This window comes from Anabrus simplex, chromosome 5, assembly GCF_040414725.1.
Source record: "Anabrus simplex isolate iqAnaSimp1 chromosome 5, ASM4041472v1, whole genome shotgun sequence".
Lineage (NCBI taxonomy): Eukaryota > Metazoa > Arthropoda > Insecta > Orthoptera > Tettigoniidae > Anabrus > Anabrus simplex.
Window position 1 is genome coordinate 103,527,254 of NC_090269.1, and position 19,568 is coordinate 103,546,821.

At 41.6% G+C, this 19,568-nt stretch overlaps 1 protein-coding gene across 1 annotated transcript in view; it reads left to right on the forward strand.

Annotated features, from left to right (window-relative positions):
* The window catches only part of LOC136873808 (synaptic vesicle glycoprotein 2B), a 709,878-nt gene that overhangs the window by 385,234 nt on the left and 305,076 nt on the right, over positions 1–19,568 (forward strand). The gene's annotated exons all lie outside the window — the stretch shown is intronic.

Genomic DNA, 19,568 nt, shown 5'->3' on the forward strand with positions numbered 1-19,568 from the left:
ATCATTGTTCTTCATGAAACTTGCCACAGCATAATAGGAATGTAATAGGAATGGGATAATACATTTCTTAGCAGTTGACTTCTCAAGGATTGAAAAGGGTTTGTATGTCCTTTACAGATGGAAAATAACGTTTCCCTAACTGTGTGTGAATATAGGACCTGAATGATACTCTATCCTTTTTTGTCATTCGTATTTCGCTAGTATTAAAAGTTTATCGTTTCGTGTCACTTAGATATTCTTTGAGCTACTTTATGTATGTTTTAAGTTTATTGAATTCAAATACTGTATATTTCAAATTTTAAGTAATATTTAAGCTGATATTTGTAATTACTTTTAGCCTGAGTAATGTTTACGAAAAATATCAAGTGATTAATTCACGAAGTGAGTTTTTTCTATGATTTTGGTTCAGTCTACTGTGGCCTTCGGTAGAGGCATGGTGAAGGTTTTTGTAGTTGTAGTTGACTTCTATGGGCGACCTGCGCGTCTGTCTCTCTCTCTCTCTCTCTCTCTCTCTCTCTCTCTCTGTGTGTGTGTGTGTGTGTGTGTGTGTGAATGAAGAACGGAGGAGGTAGCACAAAGCCTACTCGTAACAAATAACATACATACATACATACATACATACATACATACATACATACATACATACATACATTGTTCCAAACTGTTCTCAAGGTACTACCCATAATCTATTATATCTCCTATCTCCAATTGTTTTTCTAATTTGATTTACATCGCACCGACACAGATAGATCTCATGGCAACGATGGGATAGGAAAGGACTAGACGTGCGAAGGAAGCGGCCGTGGCTTTAATTAAGGTACAGCCCTGGTGTAAAAAGGTAAGCAACGGAAAACCATCTTCAGGGCTTCCGACAGTGGGGTTCGAGCCCACCATTTCCCGAATGCAACCTCACATCTGCGTGCCCTTAACCGCACGGCCAACTCGCCCGGTTCGAGTTTATAAACGTAACGTCCGCCCCGCGGGTTTCATTCTTGTACAGAATACAGCAAAGTAACGTGGATAAATGGCCGATGAGCGCACAATTTCTCTCTGAAATCTCATATTCAATGAAGAAATCATTTAAAAATACGATGAACTGGATCTAAGATATGCACGTCCGCAGGCAACATGTGTCAATGACGTAGCCATATTGAAAGAAATGATACCATGAGATCTCAGAAGTTAAGCAACACTGATATAGTCACTGCTTGGATGAGTAGCTCACATGCTGTTTGCTAGAGGAAGAGGGGAAAGAAACTGGACACCCTACCGTTACTGAAATCTATTATTATTATTATTATTATTATTATTATTATTATTATTATTATTATTATTATTATTATTTTGTTCGTATCTGCCTACCAAGGACCACGCCATTTCACGTGTCTTCTTTGGGCTTAGAGCCTTTCCCAGTGCTCCATTCGTTGCTAGTGTTGCTCTTTTCTTTCCGTCTTTTCCATCTCCAATATTGGCGTTTCTTGAAAACCCTAGTGGTCTTTAAGTTTCCTCCTGAGTGGGTTGCGTTTTTTTATCTTCATAAGTGATCCACATCTCCTGTAATTCCCTTTTCACCTCCTTGAATAAAGTTGGCTGGGTTTTCTTAGTTTTTAAATAGGTAAAGATTATTCTTTCTCTTTCTTTCTTTCTTTCTTTCTTTCTTTCTTTCTTTCTTTCTTTCTTTCTTCGTTTTGCCCATTTACAGAGCGCGTTGGAAGTTGTTAGCTTGATGATGGTTTTCCTTTCTTCTTCTCCTCCTCCCAAAATCTCTTCATGAAGTCGCTATGCTGTTTCTTGCGTTCTTCCGTCCATTGCTTCCCTGTGGTTCTTTTAGCCCTTTCCGTGAACGTGTGCTTTGCAACCAGATTCCCAAAAGCCTTGCGATCCCTGATGCTATCATCTGTGATATTAACTTCTTTTAAGTCCTGCTTTATTTCCTCAAACCAGCTTATTTTGACCTTCTTTGATTTAATTATATCAAGCAGTTTTTTGCATATCGAGTGTCGTCCATTATACAGATGTGGCCATAGACTTTCAATCGTCTCCTGCGTACGGTATCGGTGAACTTGTCGATTGCCTTGTACAAATCTACAGTTTTCCTTTTGATCCATATACCATTTACATGAACGGGGCCATATATTTTCCTAAGAATTTTTCGTTCTTGTTTTTCTATTTCACAAACTTCAGAGTGGTCTCCTACGGATGTGGTTTCTGAGGCATACAAAGCTTCCGGAAGAACAACAGTCTTTTAATGCCGAAGTTTTGCATTTCGTGACATCACTCTTTAATTGTAGTGGTTCCATGTTATTCGGTATGCTGTCAGAAGTTTGGTGGCTCTTTCTAAATTAGATTTCCTGTCCAATCCGGATGGTATAATGATTTCTCCTAGATATTTGAAGGAGGGGACCTGTGTGATTATTCCATAATTTGTCTGTAGAGGGGATCTTTGGATATTCTAGTGTCCATTAACCACGATATCAGTCTTTTCATACGATATTTGGAGGCCTGTCTTTGATGCTATCTCATATAACTTCTCTATGGCATACCCGGTTTCTTCACCAGTCTTGGTAAAGATAGCTAGATCATCAGCAAAAGCTAGGCACTTCACGTTAATTCTTTGTCCCCGAGTACCAATGTTTATACCTTCGATTTCTTTTCCCCATTCCCTGATGACTTTGTGTAACACTAAGTTAAAAAGGATTGGGGAGAGGCCATCTCCTTGTCGAACTCCTGTATGCACTTCAAAAGGTTATAATTATAATTATTATCATTATCGCTATTAATTATTCTATTAAAGTAAGTGTATTTCTTTTGTCCCACCTGCGTAGGCCATGTTCCTATTGATATTTTGCTGTGATACAGGTGAAGCAGTTTAAGATTTTGGTTTGCGGACAGTTACTATAGCAAAGAGAAAGATCAGAAAATATGCAAAATCGTCTCCGTACAGTCCATGAAAGTCCATGGAAGAGCGCAGGTAAAGATTTCCATCAATCATTACTTGGACACTAAGCGGAATGAAGCGGTTAGCTTTATACCCGCCCACCTTATACCCGCAGGAGTTAAGGTGGTATAGGTTGAATGGGCCCCAGCACCAAGACTGCCTCACCTCGTTTCTGAAATTTTCGACTTCCTGACATGGAACCGAACCCACGTCTTTCTGAGTAATTCAAGCTCATATTTGCGGCTTTGGCTAGGCAGTCCAATTCCCTGTTAACCAGCAGACCATAACATGTTGAATTTTAGAATTCGTAAGTGTGTTTTTCCCAGAAATAAGCGTAGTCCAGATATTTGTTTAATACAGTTCTAAAGATGACTTTCAGCACAAAAGTATAATTGGCTGTTGACAACAAGATTTCCATCGTTCTAATCAGAGCACAGTTTCAGCTCTCTGGGAAGCATGACAACTGCTGTAAGGAAAGAAGCCGACATAATAAATACCACACAGTGCCTGGACACACAGGGACTTCTGCACCATCACAGCGAGCATCAGACTGAACGTTTTGTGGTAATAATGGTAGTGCAATTGCAGTGCCCAATGTCCCTTCAAACGTTGACCGTCTTAAAAAACGAAATAAAAATAAGTTTGAAATTTGTTTCTGGTGACAGATAGCCATGTGATTTGAGCTTTACGTAGACCCTCAAGCACAAGGTAGTGAGAGTTAATGTAAAGTGATAGCACATGCTATCTGGATGCGAAATGCAGAGAGATCTTGGTGAGGAGCGAATGATGCTACCACTCAGCTATCAAGCTCCCTCTCAAGAGATGAGTTCTATAGAGAAACTAACGTAATAGATGGCGAAAGGGATCACGAAACTGTTTGTTACAGTTAAAATAAATGCTATGGAAAGGAAGGTTATAAAAGTAAAGCTATTAGACAATACCTTACGATTGATAAGAGAGGCAAGGGGTAGTTAAAATGTAAAAATGGTAAATAAAAATATAAACAGCCTATGGGATGCGTTTTAAACAACTGTCGAGGAGTTTGAAAACACGTATGTATCGTGAAATGTGGCAAGGAATGGTAAAGACACACTACATTATAACAGAGAAGTAAAGAGATTAAGAAGAAGGTGCAAGAAAGAGAGGTACGATTGGTTGTGGAAGTAAGGAGAAATTAAAGGAACTTACTAGGAAATTGTATTTAGCAAAAACGCCAGCTAAGAATAACATGACGGCAAAAAAAGTGGCATTCGTATGAATTTTGAGCAAAAATTTACGGTTATATATAAGTACTTTAAAGGAGAAACACTTTCGAGGAAGGAAATTCCAGGAATAATTAATGGACAATACGAGTATATACATGAATATTTACAGAGGGTGGGAATTTTCATTGAGCAGTATATTAAGATAGTTGGATACAAGAATAATGTCCGGGTAGAGGTGATGACCAATACTGGCGCATTTCTGAATTATACCTGTGTAATAATAAAAATATTGTCCGGCTCCATGGTTAAATGGTTAGCGTGCTGGCCTTTCGGGGTCCCGGGTTCGATTCCGGAATTTTAATCATAATTGGTTAATTTCGCTGGCACGCGGGCTGGGTGGGTGTGTCGTCTTCATCATCATTTCATCTTATCACGACGCGCAGATCGCCTACGGGAGTCAAATCGAAAGACCTGCATTTGGTGAGCCTAACTTGTCCTCGGACAAAACCCATACGCCGTTTCAATACATTGAAGGTCTTCGGTGACAGAAGGCTGGGAAAGAGCTAGGATTAGGAAGGAAGCGGCCGCGGCCTTAATTAAGGTTGAGACCCAACATTTGAACGGTGCGGAAATGCTAATCCACGAAAAACCATCGTCTTGGCTGCCGACAGTGAGATTCGAACCCACCATCTCCCGAATGTTAGCTCATAGGTACGCGACTCTAATTGCACGACCCACTTACTCGGTTTTGTACTCATTGGCACTTTTGATCCACACATTAAGGACTATAATTAATTATTTAAAGATCCGCCTTGTCAATACAATGCAAAGCCCAGGATATTTGCTAATACATCAAATACATAAAGCCGTAGAAGTACTGTACATATTTCGCGAATCTATTAACATTCTCTTCTTCAGCTAACAGGTTGAAATCATTTAAGGCAGTATTATTCGACCTTTATGTTTTCTTATATATATAAATGTTATGAGTAAAGAAGGGTTAAGCCTTTTTGCGGATGATGGGACAGTAGGGTCTGGTGATAAACGGGGTTAAATGTCAGGTTGTGAGTTTCAAAAATAGAAGTCCTCGCAGTTTTAATTACCGCGTTGATGGGGTGAAAGTTCCTTATGGGGATCACTGGAAGCACCTAGGTGTTAATATAAGGAAAGATCTTGATCGGGGTATTCACATAAATGGAATTGTAAATAAAGGTTACAGATCTCTGCACATGGTTATAAGGATATTTAGGGGTTGTAGTAAGGATGTAAAGGAGAGGGCATATAAGTCTCTGGTAAGACCCCAACTAGAGTATGGTTCCAGTGTATGGGACCCTCACCAGGATTACTTGATACAAGAACTGCAAAAAATCCAAAGAAAATCAGCTCGATTTGTTCTGGGTGATTTGCGACAAAAGAGTAGCGTTACAAAAATGTTGCAAAGTTTGGGCTGGGAAGACTTGGGAGAAAGGAGACGAGCTGCTCGACTAAGTGGTATGTTCCGAGCTGTCAGCGGAGAGATGGCGTGGAATGACATTAGTAGGCGAATAAGTTTGAGTGGCGTCTGTGAAAGTAGGAAAGATCACGATATGAAGGTAAAGTTGGAATTCAAGAGGATACGATGGGCAAATATTCGTTTATAGGAAGGGGAGTTAGGGATTGGAATAACTTACCAAGGGAGATGTTCAATATATTTCCAATTTCTTCGAAATAATTCAAGGAAAAGCTGGTAAAACTACAGACAGGGAATCTGCCACCTGCCCTACATGCACATCAATAGTGATTGATTGAGGTTTTAGACTTATGTGTATGTTGGGGGCACACATTTTTAAAAGGTCTAATTTAGAATGGACAGTGTCGAAAGAAGATGACGACGTTGTAAGACCTAAGAACGGCTAAAAAAAATGATCAATAAGCCGAAATACGCCGAAGCAGGCAAAAGAGGACAAATGAAACTTACCATTTTCTAGTCTACAATGACCCAGGGTGACCATATATTATGCTCTGTCTCGTCTTCGGACACTTGAGGGAAAAAAAGAAAATAATTTTCCTCAACTTCCGAGAGCTACTCATTTCTTTGTGTCTCCTTATTCAGCTACGTTTTTACTGCCCATTCTCAGTTCGGAACCATCATTAGTTCACCAATCACCTCAAACATTGTTTCTTTAGTAAATGCATTTATTTGAACCATATCTGAAAAGAGAGGAAATGAAATGAGACTATTGCTTGAAAAAACCCCAGGGGAGTCAGATTATGTGTAATATAAGTGAAACATTTAAAGGAGAAAATTTTGATGCGAGTGTTTTTGATTGAATTAAGAACCCTTCTTCATCCGTTGTTAAGGATAGAAGTTTCTCGATGTTTCGCAACGTGCTGTCTGAAAACCGACCATCCTTTACACCTAAGAACCTGAAAATGATAGGCCTATACTGCAAAGCCAACTGAGGTAAGGTTTCCGAATTCCAATTTCTGTAACCCTAGTGTGGTTAATCTAAATATAATTCTAGTTATACTAATTTCAATTTCTTTCTCCAGGATGCCCATTGCGGACTCGCTGAAGTCATTCTATAGTAGGCGGATAAATCCGCGAATATCCGCATCCGTACATGGCTCCACCTATAGATACCTATTTAGACAACGCAAATTGAACGTAGACCATTCAGAAATTAAGATTCCCTATTTGTTTTCTTGTAGAGTAAACGAATTTAGCTGGAAAATATGGCATGCACGACACATCTATGGCGTAGCGATCATATATCGGCCGGAGAAGTCCCGCCTGGTGTCAGTAGCGCAGCAGCAGTGACTCGTATTCTTTCTCCCGCCACCTGCGAGGTTCGCTCTATGATAAAGTTGCGATGGGCCATGCCCAGTGCAGGTGTTGTACTGATCCATGGCAATGCTCGCCCACATACAGCTCAGCAACTGTTCTGCAGGAGTTCGGATGGGAGGTGTTTGATCATCCACCGTACAGTCCTGACCGTGCTCCCAGTGATTTTCATCTTTTCCTGCACCTCCAGAAATTCCTGTCCTCCTGTCACTTTCGCATGGACAAAGAGCTGAAGACGAATTTCATACGCTAGTTCCATTCCCAGGCGGCAGACTTCTACTACACCGGCATACAAAAGTTGATCCATCGATATGACAATTCTGATGGTGACTATGTCGAAAAATACACTATGTTTATAAAAAAACGCAACACCTTGAAAGATTGGAGATAAGAAGTTCATATTCACAGGACATTGTCATTAGTATGTTCTGCAGAAACGATTAGCAATTCAGTCATCTAGGTTCAGCACGTATCCTGTTGCCTAGCAGGCACTGGGTCCTCCATGGGCACTGATAACTTTTTCCATGCGTGATGGCATCGACGCGTATAAGGCGGGAATGGCGTCCTGGGGTATATCCGTCCATGCTGCATTCACCTGGTTCCACAGTTTATCTTTGGTGGTTGGCATTGGATCACAGCGCCGCACCTGCGTTTCACCACATCCCACACATTGTCGACTGGCGACAAGTGTGGTGACCGGACGGGCCAGGGCAAGAGTCTGACATCCTGTGACAAGAAGAAGGCACGTGTTCGTGCAGCAACATGTGGTCGCGCATTGTCCTGCTGAAATATGGCGTCTGGCGTGTCGTGCAGAAAGGGTATGGCTAAGGGTTGAAGGATGTCATTCACGTAGGTCAAACTGGTCACAGTGCCCTGGACACGCACCAACTGTGATTTGTGGTTGTACCCAATAGCACCCCCCACCATAAGCTTGGCGCTGTATGTCTTGTGCGAATGCAGTCCGTTTGATGCCTCGCCCCCGTCTGCGGCGAACCACAATGCGGCCATTACTTTCAAACAAACAGAACCTGGATTCGTCCGAAAACACTATCTGCTGCCATTCCTGTTACCAGTAAAGTCGTAAGAGACGGCGTCAGATGCGCCTGCAATCGCGGCATGTTGACGATACCAGAAAAGGAACTATTAGTGAAGCTTTAGTTACTTTATTTTGGTGTCAATGAAATCCCATGTCATGCCCATCATGTATGTCAAGTATTACTCCTCTACCTCCAACACTGCGTGAAGTATTGCCTCGTCAAAAGTTAACGGACTCCTGGGTCACCCTGTACTTCATATGCCAGCCCCACGGTGTAGGTGTAGCGTGCCTGCCTCTTGCTCGGAGGCCCCGGATTTGATTCCCGGGCAGGTCAGGGATTTTTACCTGCATCTGAGGGCTGGTTCGAGCCTACGTGATTACAATTGAGGAGCTATCTGACGGTGAGATGGCGGCCCCGGTTAGAAAGCCAAGAATAACGGCCGAAGTGATCCGTCGTGCTGACCACACGACACCTCGTAATATGAAGGCCTTAGGGCTGATCAGCATTCGCTTGGTAGGCCATGGTCCTTCGGGGATGTTGTGCCATGGAGGGGAGGGGGTTGTACTTCGTAAATTTTGCAAATTTTTATAGTGCCTATTCCTAAACTGAAGTGTCTATTTAGGCTGCCTAAAAGAAGATTCTTAATGCTTTATGTCTTCAGCTTATTCATATTCTACAGACAATGTAAGTTCATGAATGAATAGAAGGGAAAGATATCCGCTGTTATAAACCTCGACACTAAGTGAAAGAGACTGGTTAACGTTTTGCGAAATCGCCGTTGCTCCCATGAGTTGAACTGGTACTACTTTATGGTGTAGGCCCAGAAAACGCTAAGAACTTACAAGGAGAGGCTAGGCACTGCGTCCATTTTATTTCAACAAGCTTCAATGCATCTGTTGGGGGACTCTCAACAGTAACGCGTGCATAAGTGTCAATACGTTTTCGTTTTCGAAAAAAAAAAAAAAAAAAAAAAAAAAGGACAAATGTCATGAAGCAGGATCCGCTTCGGACCGAGTGGTGGTGGTGGTAGAACACTATAAAGGCGATTGTATTTTACTTAAACATGTCAGGTCCACAACCTAATAATTTCCCAAAAATTGATTAATCCCCAGATCCCATCGTGACCCAGTCCGTTTGTATTTGAAGGTACCTCGTGTTTGTAGATTTACTGTCACGTGAAAGAAATCCCGCGGGACAAGATTATGACACCTCGGCATCTCCGGAAACGGAAATAGTGAGACGTAAAGAACTACAGTCATTTGAAGTCGATGCAAAAAATAGAAGTGGCAAAGGCAAAAGAGGACCACTACAAGGCGTTCTACCATCAGCGGGACACACCGGGAGGTACCAACAAGATCTATCAGATAGCAAAGTATCACCACCGCTCTGTGCAGGATATTGGGCACTTTATGACCGTAAAGGATGAAAACCAACCGAGATCCTTAGCCGTGGGAAGAGACATTTTGAGACTATCTGTAACGAAGAATTTTCGCAACGACAAATACCAATGGTGGAACCTGGACCAGGACCACCTTCAGTCATCACAGCCGCGGCTATCAACAAAATGAAAATTGGAAAGGCGACAGGACCAGGTAAAATTCCAGTTGAAGTATGGAAACTGCTTGAGCCTGAAGCAGATCAGGATCTGGCCGATCTTTTCAATAAAACCACTGATGAAAATGAAGCCTCTCCCATGAAGCCCCATGACAATTCCAAAATGGAAAGGCAAAGGTGATGTCAGCGACTCCGACAGTTATAGACCAATCCGCCTGCTTTGCCGCACAATGAAGGTTTTTCTTCATCGCGATATTGATGATGTCACTCCTAACCAATGTGGTTTTGTGTAAGGTAGAGGAACGTTCGACGCCGTGCATGCTGCACGCCTTCCGACAGAAAGCCAACAAGATAAACGGAAACCACTCCCCATGGCATTCCTGGATTTTGAAAAGGTATTTGACAAAGTGCCGCATGATATTATTTGGTACGCACTCAAATTGCACAATGTACCAGAAGTTTACGTTAGGTTGATCCAGCTCCTATATAGGAATGTCACCAGTTAAGTCCGATGTGCTGCGGACATATCTACACCATTTAATATCCAAGTCGGCGTGTATCAGGGATCGGCTTTATCTTCGCTTTTACTTACTCTATGGCTGGACAACATTAGTGTAGAGTTGCAGACACCACATCCTTGAACTCTGGTTTATACTGATGATATCATGGTCTCCTGTAAATCTCGTTAAGAACTACAACTGCTAGTCCAACACTGACAAAGTCACTTGGACTCTGGTTTATACTGATGATATCATGGTCTCCTGCGAATCTCGTTAAGAACTACAACTGCTAGTCCAACACTGGGAAGGTCACTTGGACTCTGGTTTATACTGATGATATCATGGTCTCCTGTAAATCTCGTTAAGAACTACAACTGCTAGTCCAACACTGGGAAGGTCACTTGGACTCTGGTTTATACTGATGATATCATGGTGTCCTGTAAATCTCGTTAAGAACTACAACTGCTAGTCCAACACTGGCAAAGTCACTTGGACTCTGGTTTATACTGATGATATCATGGTCTCCTATAAATCTCGTTAGGAGCTACAACTGCTAGTCCAGCACTGGCAAAGTCACTTGAACTCTGGTTTATACTGATGATATCATGGTCTCCTGTATATCTCGTTAAGAACTACAACTGCTAGTCCAACACTGGCAAAGTCATTTGGACGAATACGGACTGCGACTTAACGGCAAGAAAACAGAATACTTGGAGTGAGGAGAGCAACGAAATGGGTCTACAACATCGACGGTGTTGATCTTCCTAAAACAAATCTGTTTAAATATTAGGGATCAATCGTTGTTTCAATAGTGATACACTGCCATATACAAGCAACAGAGTAAACGCAGCCTGAATCAAATTGCGCCAAGTTACGGGAGTCCTTTTGGACCGACAAATCACGTTGTACTTGAAATCAAAGTTGTATAGAATGGTCGCTCGTCCAGTAGCAGTGTACGGGGCGGAATGTTGCACAGTTACGAAAAGACATTAGCAACATCTCCATGTCATGGAAATGAGGATGCTTCGATGGACTCTGGGATTCAGTAAATTTGACTACATAAGGAACCAGGCATTTGGAGTGGGTCCAGTTAGTGACTGGTTTAAAATGGTATCGTCACATACTGCGCAGCAGTGGTAGTTCAATAGCGAAGGTGGCACTAGATTTCAAATCTCAAGGGGACAGCCAAGGAAGAGATGGCTTGATGCACTACGGGAGGACATGTGTTTGGTGGGTATTACTCCAGTTGACGCTTACATTTTATTTACAAGCTGCTTTACGTCGTACCGACACAGATAGTTCTTATGGCGACGATGAGATAGGAAAGGGCTAGGAGTGGAAAGGAAGCGGCCGTGGCGTTAATTGAGGTACAGCCCCCAGCATTTTCCTGGTGTGAAAATCTGAAACCACGGAAAACCATCTGCAGGGCTGCCGACAGTGGGGTTCGAACCACTATCTCCCGGATGCAAACTTGCAGCCCCGTGCCCCTAACCGCACAGTCAACTGGCGCGGTGGTCTAAACTCTAGGGAGAAGATTATTATTATTATTATTATTATTATTATTATTATTATTATTATTATTATTATTATTATTATTATTCGAACGCCGTGCGACCCATGCATGCCAACCTTTACAGCGCCTTCATTGAAATTTGTTGGGGATGAAAGGATGATAGTGTGGGGGTGTTTTTAATGGAAAGGACTCCCTTCTCTCATAATACTACGTAGCATGTTAGAGACAGGGCCCCAGGGGTAATCAATGTCGTAAATGTTATACGGTTACATGGAGACCAACATAAAAATGTCACTGGTGGTTTCCAGATAGCACCGAAGGGATTGGTGGAAGGATATAAGGACACTTTAACTAGGTGCGTGTTGCCTGCGGTAGAAAAATCAGTTCGGAGATAATCGCTGGGTGTTTCAGCAGTATAATTCTCTCTGTCGTGGAGTTTGTTGTAAGTGGTTTGTAGCCAATGAGGTTCCGGAAATGAGCTGGCCAGCTGAGAATCTGACTCCAATCCTACCGACCACTTCTGGCATGAATCAAGACCCGCTCACACTTACTGGAAGGGAGGCGCCGAGAGAGAAATTTCCGAGAAGAATTTCTGCTGTATGCGCTCATACCTAGCAGAAGCATGCCTCGCAATTTGGACAGCTGTTCATCAAAACCTGTCAGTGAGTTTAGTGTGAAGCGTTGGCTTAGCCAAACGCAACTAATGTTAGTTGCTGCTCTGTTGGATGAAGATGCTGAAGGAATAACAAAGCGAAAATTGGAGATTTTTGGTTCACTATACTAATTCATCTGAAATGTAAATGATGAATTTTCTATTAAGTTTCAGTCGTTGTTGCGCTATGAAAATAAATTCAAAATATATTTTCGAATCATTATTGTGAAATTTCAACTTATTTCATTGGTATTGCAAAGGTAACTTAAGACATTTGTCTTACGTGTACGTTTCAATTAGCTGGATAAGTTTTTCGCATTCCATTTTTAGCACAGTTCAGTTCAAATGTCTCTCAGGAATGTGAATATCCGCACAGGGAGCAAACACCATGTACCGCATGGACTCTACGCTATTGCGAAATACCCAAATATTTTACGAAGGTTACCGATGTTCCTGTGGGAAGAATGAAATAAATATTCTCGCCAAGCAACTTCCTCTTCTTCACCGCGGCGCGTTTTCCCTCTAGTAAGGTGTGTGAGCCATCGCATCTATTACAGAGTAAAATAATATTTTCTGCCTTCGCGCTACGTCTCCCTTCCGCTTGAGTGTGAGCGGGCCTTCGTGGCAGACTCCAACGATTCTCATCACTAACCACGCTTGGTACAGCGCAGCACGTTCCGACAACTGGTAGATAGTCAGTCCCGCAGAGTTCGAGCTTATTGAAGGCCAACTGTGGGCCCACACCATGTTAATGTGTTTTGTTGCGTAGTATATCCGAGGAACACTTAAAGGGCAGTGTCGAGTTTGCATCCGGGTATTTCTGATCAGGCAGTCTATTATTGTAATGCTGATGCATAGTTTATTTATTTAATGCATCCTGTTTAAGTGTTTGTTGATTTAAAAATAATATTTCATTTTACCGAATGCCTCAAGAGGCTGAAGTAATTGGAGTGGAGCTCTGTTATAAATAAATAAATAAATAAATAAATAAATAAATAAATAAATAAATAAATAAATAAATAAATAAATCAATAAATCAATAAATAAATAAATAAATAAATAGTGGATTTGGCATTACTGGATACAATTGGGTCTGTGTCAGTACGATGTAGTACTACTGGACTTAAAGACGAATGTGGTTGCCTTACGTACCAATTGGCTCCAACATTGAATCACTGTGACATTTAAATGCCCCACATGATTGAATTGTTTACTCGATTTGAGCACCAGGCCTCATAGAGACTCCAAGAGCCAATAATGCCGCCTAAAGCGTCTATGAGGTATACGCTGTGTTGTTGCCCGCCTGGTAGTCATGAACGCTATGGGGTCAAGTCTAGCTGGTCTGACACCTTGCTTAGCCGGTTCGAGTCCCGTTGGTGCAAAACAATTTCACCAACATAATGTTGGTTGGCAGGGTAGGAGAGGCAGTGGTATACTATTTCTAACCACTAGATGTCCGACTCGTTGGCTGCGTACTGGCCTTCGGTTCAGAGGGTCTCGGGTTCGATTCCCGGACGGGTCGGGGATTTTAACCTTCATTGGTTAATTCCAGTGTCTCGGGGGCTGGGTGTTTATGCTGTCCCCAACATCCCTGCAAGTCACACACCACACATAACACTATCCTCCACCACAAAAACACTCAGTTACATACACATGGCAGATGCTGCCCACCCTCATCGGAGGGTCTGCCTTACAAGGGCTGCACCCGGCTAGAAATAGCCACACGAAATTATTATTACCATTAGATTGGGTGCCAAAAGTCTCGATTTGATTCCAGACCTCCCCGCAATGTTCATATGGAGTGAGGCCATAGGACGTTGTTGATTCGTCCGTCGGATGGAGACTTTAAGCCTTTAGCAGATCCCTTGTGTTATTATACAGGAGTAGGCTATGTGCCGACACCGGGGTTCATCCTCTCCTTGCCTCATCATCATCATCATCATCTCATACCCAGATGTGCAGGTTGTCTATGGGCGTCAAAACAAAGACCTGCGCCAGGCGAGCCGAACATGTCCTCGGACAATTCCCAGCAGTAAAAGCCATACGGTTTATTTCTATCATTGTATATGGCTATGTATGTATTACATCTCCTCCTAAACCACTGGAGCGATTTCAACCAAACTTGGAACACTTATGACTTGGTATCAGGAGACAAACCGCGTGGGGTAAGACACCCTAAGCACCCGTAGGGGAGCGGGGGGGGGAGGGCGAATGAGGCGACATATAATAATAATAATCTAAAATAGTATCAAATCAATACTTTTCGGGGTCGCTGAGATGAATTGTGACACTTCGGGTTTTTTAAAGTCCAAGTTCAGCCCCTTTTTGGGTGGGGTGAGGGGGGAGTGTATATAAAAGTAATCGAAAATAGTATCGAATCCATACTTTTCAAGGTAGCCGAGATGATTCGAGACACTCCTGATTTTTGAGAGTCCAATTCAGCCCACTTTTGGGTGGGGAGTAAGACACCCCAAGCACTATTAGGGGCGGCGGGCGAGGGGGTGACTTATACAAATCATCGAAAATAATGTCGAATCCATACTTTTGGGGTCGCTGAGATAAATAGTGACATTCTGGATTTTTTAAATTCCAAGTTCAGCCTCCTTTGTTGTGGGGGACAAGGGGGGAGTGATATATAAAACTAATCGAAAATAGCGTCGAATCCATAATTTTCAGGCTCGCTTGGTATACTTATGACTTACTGTCAGGAGACAAACTGCGTGGAGGTATGACAACCTTAGCACCCCTACGGGGGAAGGGTAATCTAGAAATAATCGAAAATAGTGTCGAATCCATACTTTTTGTGGTCGCTGAGAAGAATGGTGACACTCCGTATTTTTTAACGTCGAAGTTCATCCCCCTTTGCTATTGGTGTGAGAAAGGGTAAACAAAATAAAATGACCAGAATTACCGAGATTGTGGGTGTATCTGAGTATTTTTCAGCATAGCTGTCAAATAAATTTAGTGCAGATATTACTTGCTATCAGTGAAAAGTGGTGTGGGTTCAAGACAGCTCCAGAAACCCTATGGGAAGGGGTGAAATATAAATTTAAAAAAAAGACCAATTATAGCGTCGAATCCATAGGTTTTTGGGACTACAGGAGAGATTTGAACTGAACTTGGCACACTTATGACTTACTATCAGGAAACTAACCGCGTGGTGGCAAGACACACCTAGCAGCTTTAGGGGGAGGGGTGGGGTTGAGGGGGTTGGAATATATAAATAATTTGAAAAGTGGCGAATCCATAGTTTTCGGGTTCACTGAGATGAATAGTAACATCGTAAGTTACGATCTTCATTTCCGTGTTGACGCTTAACCAATAATGTAGAGTTTGAGGAATGTTCCACCTTTCAACACATTGCAACAATTTATTAAATTATAAGAAGAACCCACGGAGTCATCATCAGTTCTTGGTGAAAATAAGTTAAGGGGAATCTGATAACAATCATCATAACAAAAAATCCATGCACCTATAGGTGGTTGCATGGAAATACATCATTGAGTTGATAGATATAACCTTGAAATGCAACATACACTTGGCAAGGAGAACTTGGAGATTAAAAAGTTCCCAGTTCTGGTTCTAACAGTCTTGTGTTCATGGAACTCGGAACACTGGAATTACATGTACCGGATTGAAAATAATTACAAAACACAATAAGGACACTTATAATGGTGTGGAAAACTTGGCTCTCTAAGAGCATTCTTGGATTTGACAGTCCTGTTTCTCTCTGAAAAAGATTGGTTGAAATACACACCATGAAGCAAAATGTAGAAAGACATAGATCTAGTCTAAACTGTCACGCGTTCATGTACACGGAACACTGGGAACACTTGTATTGTTTAATAACACACTCGTTCAAATGAAAACACTTATAACCATATGAAATATTGGCGTTACTAGAACGTTTATGGGTTTGACTGTCCTGCTTCTCCTGACTAAACTAGCGACATAAATATACATTGAATGTTAAAGATAAACTACTAGGTATTTAAAGTTCTGATTTTTGGTTACAAAAATTGTCATGTGTTCGTGGAACACAGAATAGAACTGTTGGTCCTGCTTCTGTCTACTGGAAACTGATGCATTAACGCAGTTGAAATTAATTGATTGAAAGTTTATACACCAATGCGAAACACTTGGCACTTTAATATTCTTGCATCTGAGTAAAATATCGTTGTATGTTTACATAACTTGGCATAGACTTGTCGAGTGGTCTTGTCACAATCAACCGGAATGTGTGAACCTTAAAAAAAACAGAAAACAAAAACTTGTTGACTATTACAACCACACATGAACTTATTAGTAGAATTAAGCTGGTTGAAGAGCTAGGGGAACATCCTTCAATATGGAATACGACAGTTACAACTACAATAGCAAGTTGTAATAGTCAACAAGTCTTTGTTTTCTGTTTTTTTAAGGTTCACACATTCCGGTTGATTGTGACAAGACCACTCAACAAGTCTATGCCAAGTTGTGTAAATATACAACGATATTTTACTCAGATCCAAGAATATTAAAGTGCCAAGTGTTTCGCATTGGTGTATAAACTTTCAATCAATTAATTTCAACTGCGTTAATGCATCAGTTTCCAGTAGACAGAAGCAGGACCAGCAATTCTATTCTGTGTTCCACGAACACATGACAATTTTTGTAACCAAAAATCAGAACTTTAAATACCTAGTAGTTTATCTTTAACATTCAATGTATATTTATGTCGCTAGTTTAGTCAGGAGAAGCAGGACAGTCAAACCCATAAACGTTCTAGTAACGCCAATATTTCATATGGTTATAAGTGTTTTCATTTGAACGAGTGTGTTATTAAACAATACAAGTGTTCCCAGAGTTCCGTGTACATGAACGCGCGACAGTTTATACTAGATCTATGTCTTTCTACATTTTGTTTCATGGTGTGTATTTCAACCAATCTTTTTCAGACAGAAACAGGACTGTCAAATCCAAGAATGCTCTTAGAGAGCCAAGTTTTCCACACCATTATAAGTGTCCTTATTGTGTTTTGTAATTATTTTCAATCCGGTGCATGTAATTCCAGTGTTCCGAGTTCCATGAACACAAGACTGTTAGAACCAGAACTGGGAACTTTTTAAGCTCCAAGTTCTCCTTGCCAAGTGCATGTTGCATTTCAAGGTTATATCTATCAACTCAATGATGTATTTCCAAGCAACCACCTATAGGTGCATGGATTTTTCGTTATGATGATTGTTATCAGATTTCCCTTAACTTATTTTCACCAAGAACTGATGATGACTCCGTGGGTTCTTCTTATAATTTAATAAATTGTTGCAATGTGTTGAAAGGTGGAACATCCCTCAAACTCACATGAATAGTAACACTTGGGATTTTTAAAGTCCATGTTCATCCCCCTTCGGTTTGAGGAGCAACGGGCGATTGATATATAAAAATAAGAGAAAATGGTGACAAATCCATAATTTTCGGGGTCGCTGAGATGATTAATGATACTCGGAAATTTTTTTAAGTCCAAGTTCAGCCCCCTTTGTTGGAGGCGGAGGGGGGGGGGGCGAAGTGGAGAGTGAGATATACAAATAGTCGAAAACAGTGTCGAATCCATACTTTTCGGGGTCTCTGAGATAAATAGTGACATTCGTATTTGTTAAAGTCCAAGTTTATCCCCCCCTCTTTTGGCATAAGGAGTCGAGAAAGAATGAAAAAGAAATTTTGCAAAATGACCGAGATAATGGACGTAGCCTATGAGTGTTCCAGCGTACCTATCAACCAAAATTGATACAAGTATTACTTACTATCTGGAGGAACTAGGCTGCTGTTTAGGATAGATAAATAAATAAATAAATGGTTTTCGGAACTACTGGAGCTATTCCAACCAAACCTAGTACACTTATGACTTACTGTCATGAGGTAAACCGCGTGGGGGTATGACAACCTAAGCACCCCTAGGGGTAGGTGTTAGAGGGGATGAGATATAAAAATAATAACAAATTTGTCACATCCATAGTTTTCTGGGTCGCTGAAATTACCGGTAAAAGTGACACTCTGGATGTCGTTTAAGTCCAAGATGAGCCCCACGTTGGCAGGCGGGTAAGGAGTGAAGAAAACAAAATCTCCAAATGATCGAGATTATGGATGTTTATATGTAGGTTCCAGTAGAGCTGTCAAATGAACTTGGTACAAATATTACCTACTATCTGGAAAAAATGCTGTTGGAGTAAGACACCCCTAGAAGCCCTAGAGAAGGGGGCGAAATATAATTATAACTAAAAACGACCGATATTATTGTGGAATTGAATCCATACTTTTCGGCACTGCGGGAGTGATTTCATCCAAACTTGGTATACTTATGACATACTGTCAGAAGACAAACTGCGTGGAGGTACAACAACCCTAGAACCCCTACGGCGGAAGGGTAATTTAGAAATAATGGAAAATAGTGTCGAATCCATTCTTTCCGGGGTTGCTGAGATCAATAGTGACGCTCCGGATTTTTTTAGAAATCCAAGTTGGACTTACTATCTGGAACAAATACCTTAGGTGTAAGGTAACCCTAGCCCCTGCAGTAGGGACGAAATGTAAAAAAAAAACGACCGATATTTGTTTCTAATCGATAGCTTTCGGAGTCGGTGAGGTGAATAATGACACTCCGGAAGTCGTTGCTCAGTCCCCATCGACATGGAGATGAGGAGGGTTGGAAAATAAAATCTTCAAAGTGACCGAAATTACGGATGTATGTGTGTTTCTTCCAACATAGCCCTCATACAGAATTGGTACACATATGGCTTACTATGTGAAAAACTACTGCCTGAGTAAAACACCCCTAGAACTTCTAGGGGAGGTGGTGAAATATAAAAATGAACGAAAATGACTGACATTAATGTCGAATACATTATTTACGAGGTCGCTGAGTTGGAACTGTGAATCTCTACATGGTTAAAATCATGCTTCAGCCGCAATCAGTACGGAGATTTCTTTTTTTTTGCTAGTTGCTTTACGTGCACCGACACAGATAGGTCTTATGGTGACGATGGAACAGGAAAGGCCTAGAAATGTGAAGGAAGCGGCCGTGGCCTTTTAATGTACAGCCCCAGCATTTGCCTGGTATGAAAATGGGAAACCACGGGAGGCCATCTTCAGGGCTGTCGGCAGTGGGGTTCGAGCCCACTATCTCCCGCATGCGAGTACGGAGGTTCAGAAGGGGTGAAAATGAATGTAAAAAATAACCGAGACTATGGATGTACTGTATGTGGGTATGTTCCAGAATAGCTCTCAGCGAAATTTGGTACACATATGACTTACCATCTAAAAACAAATACTATGGGGATGAAAAATCACAGCCGCCACTGCGGGTGGGGAA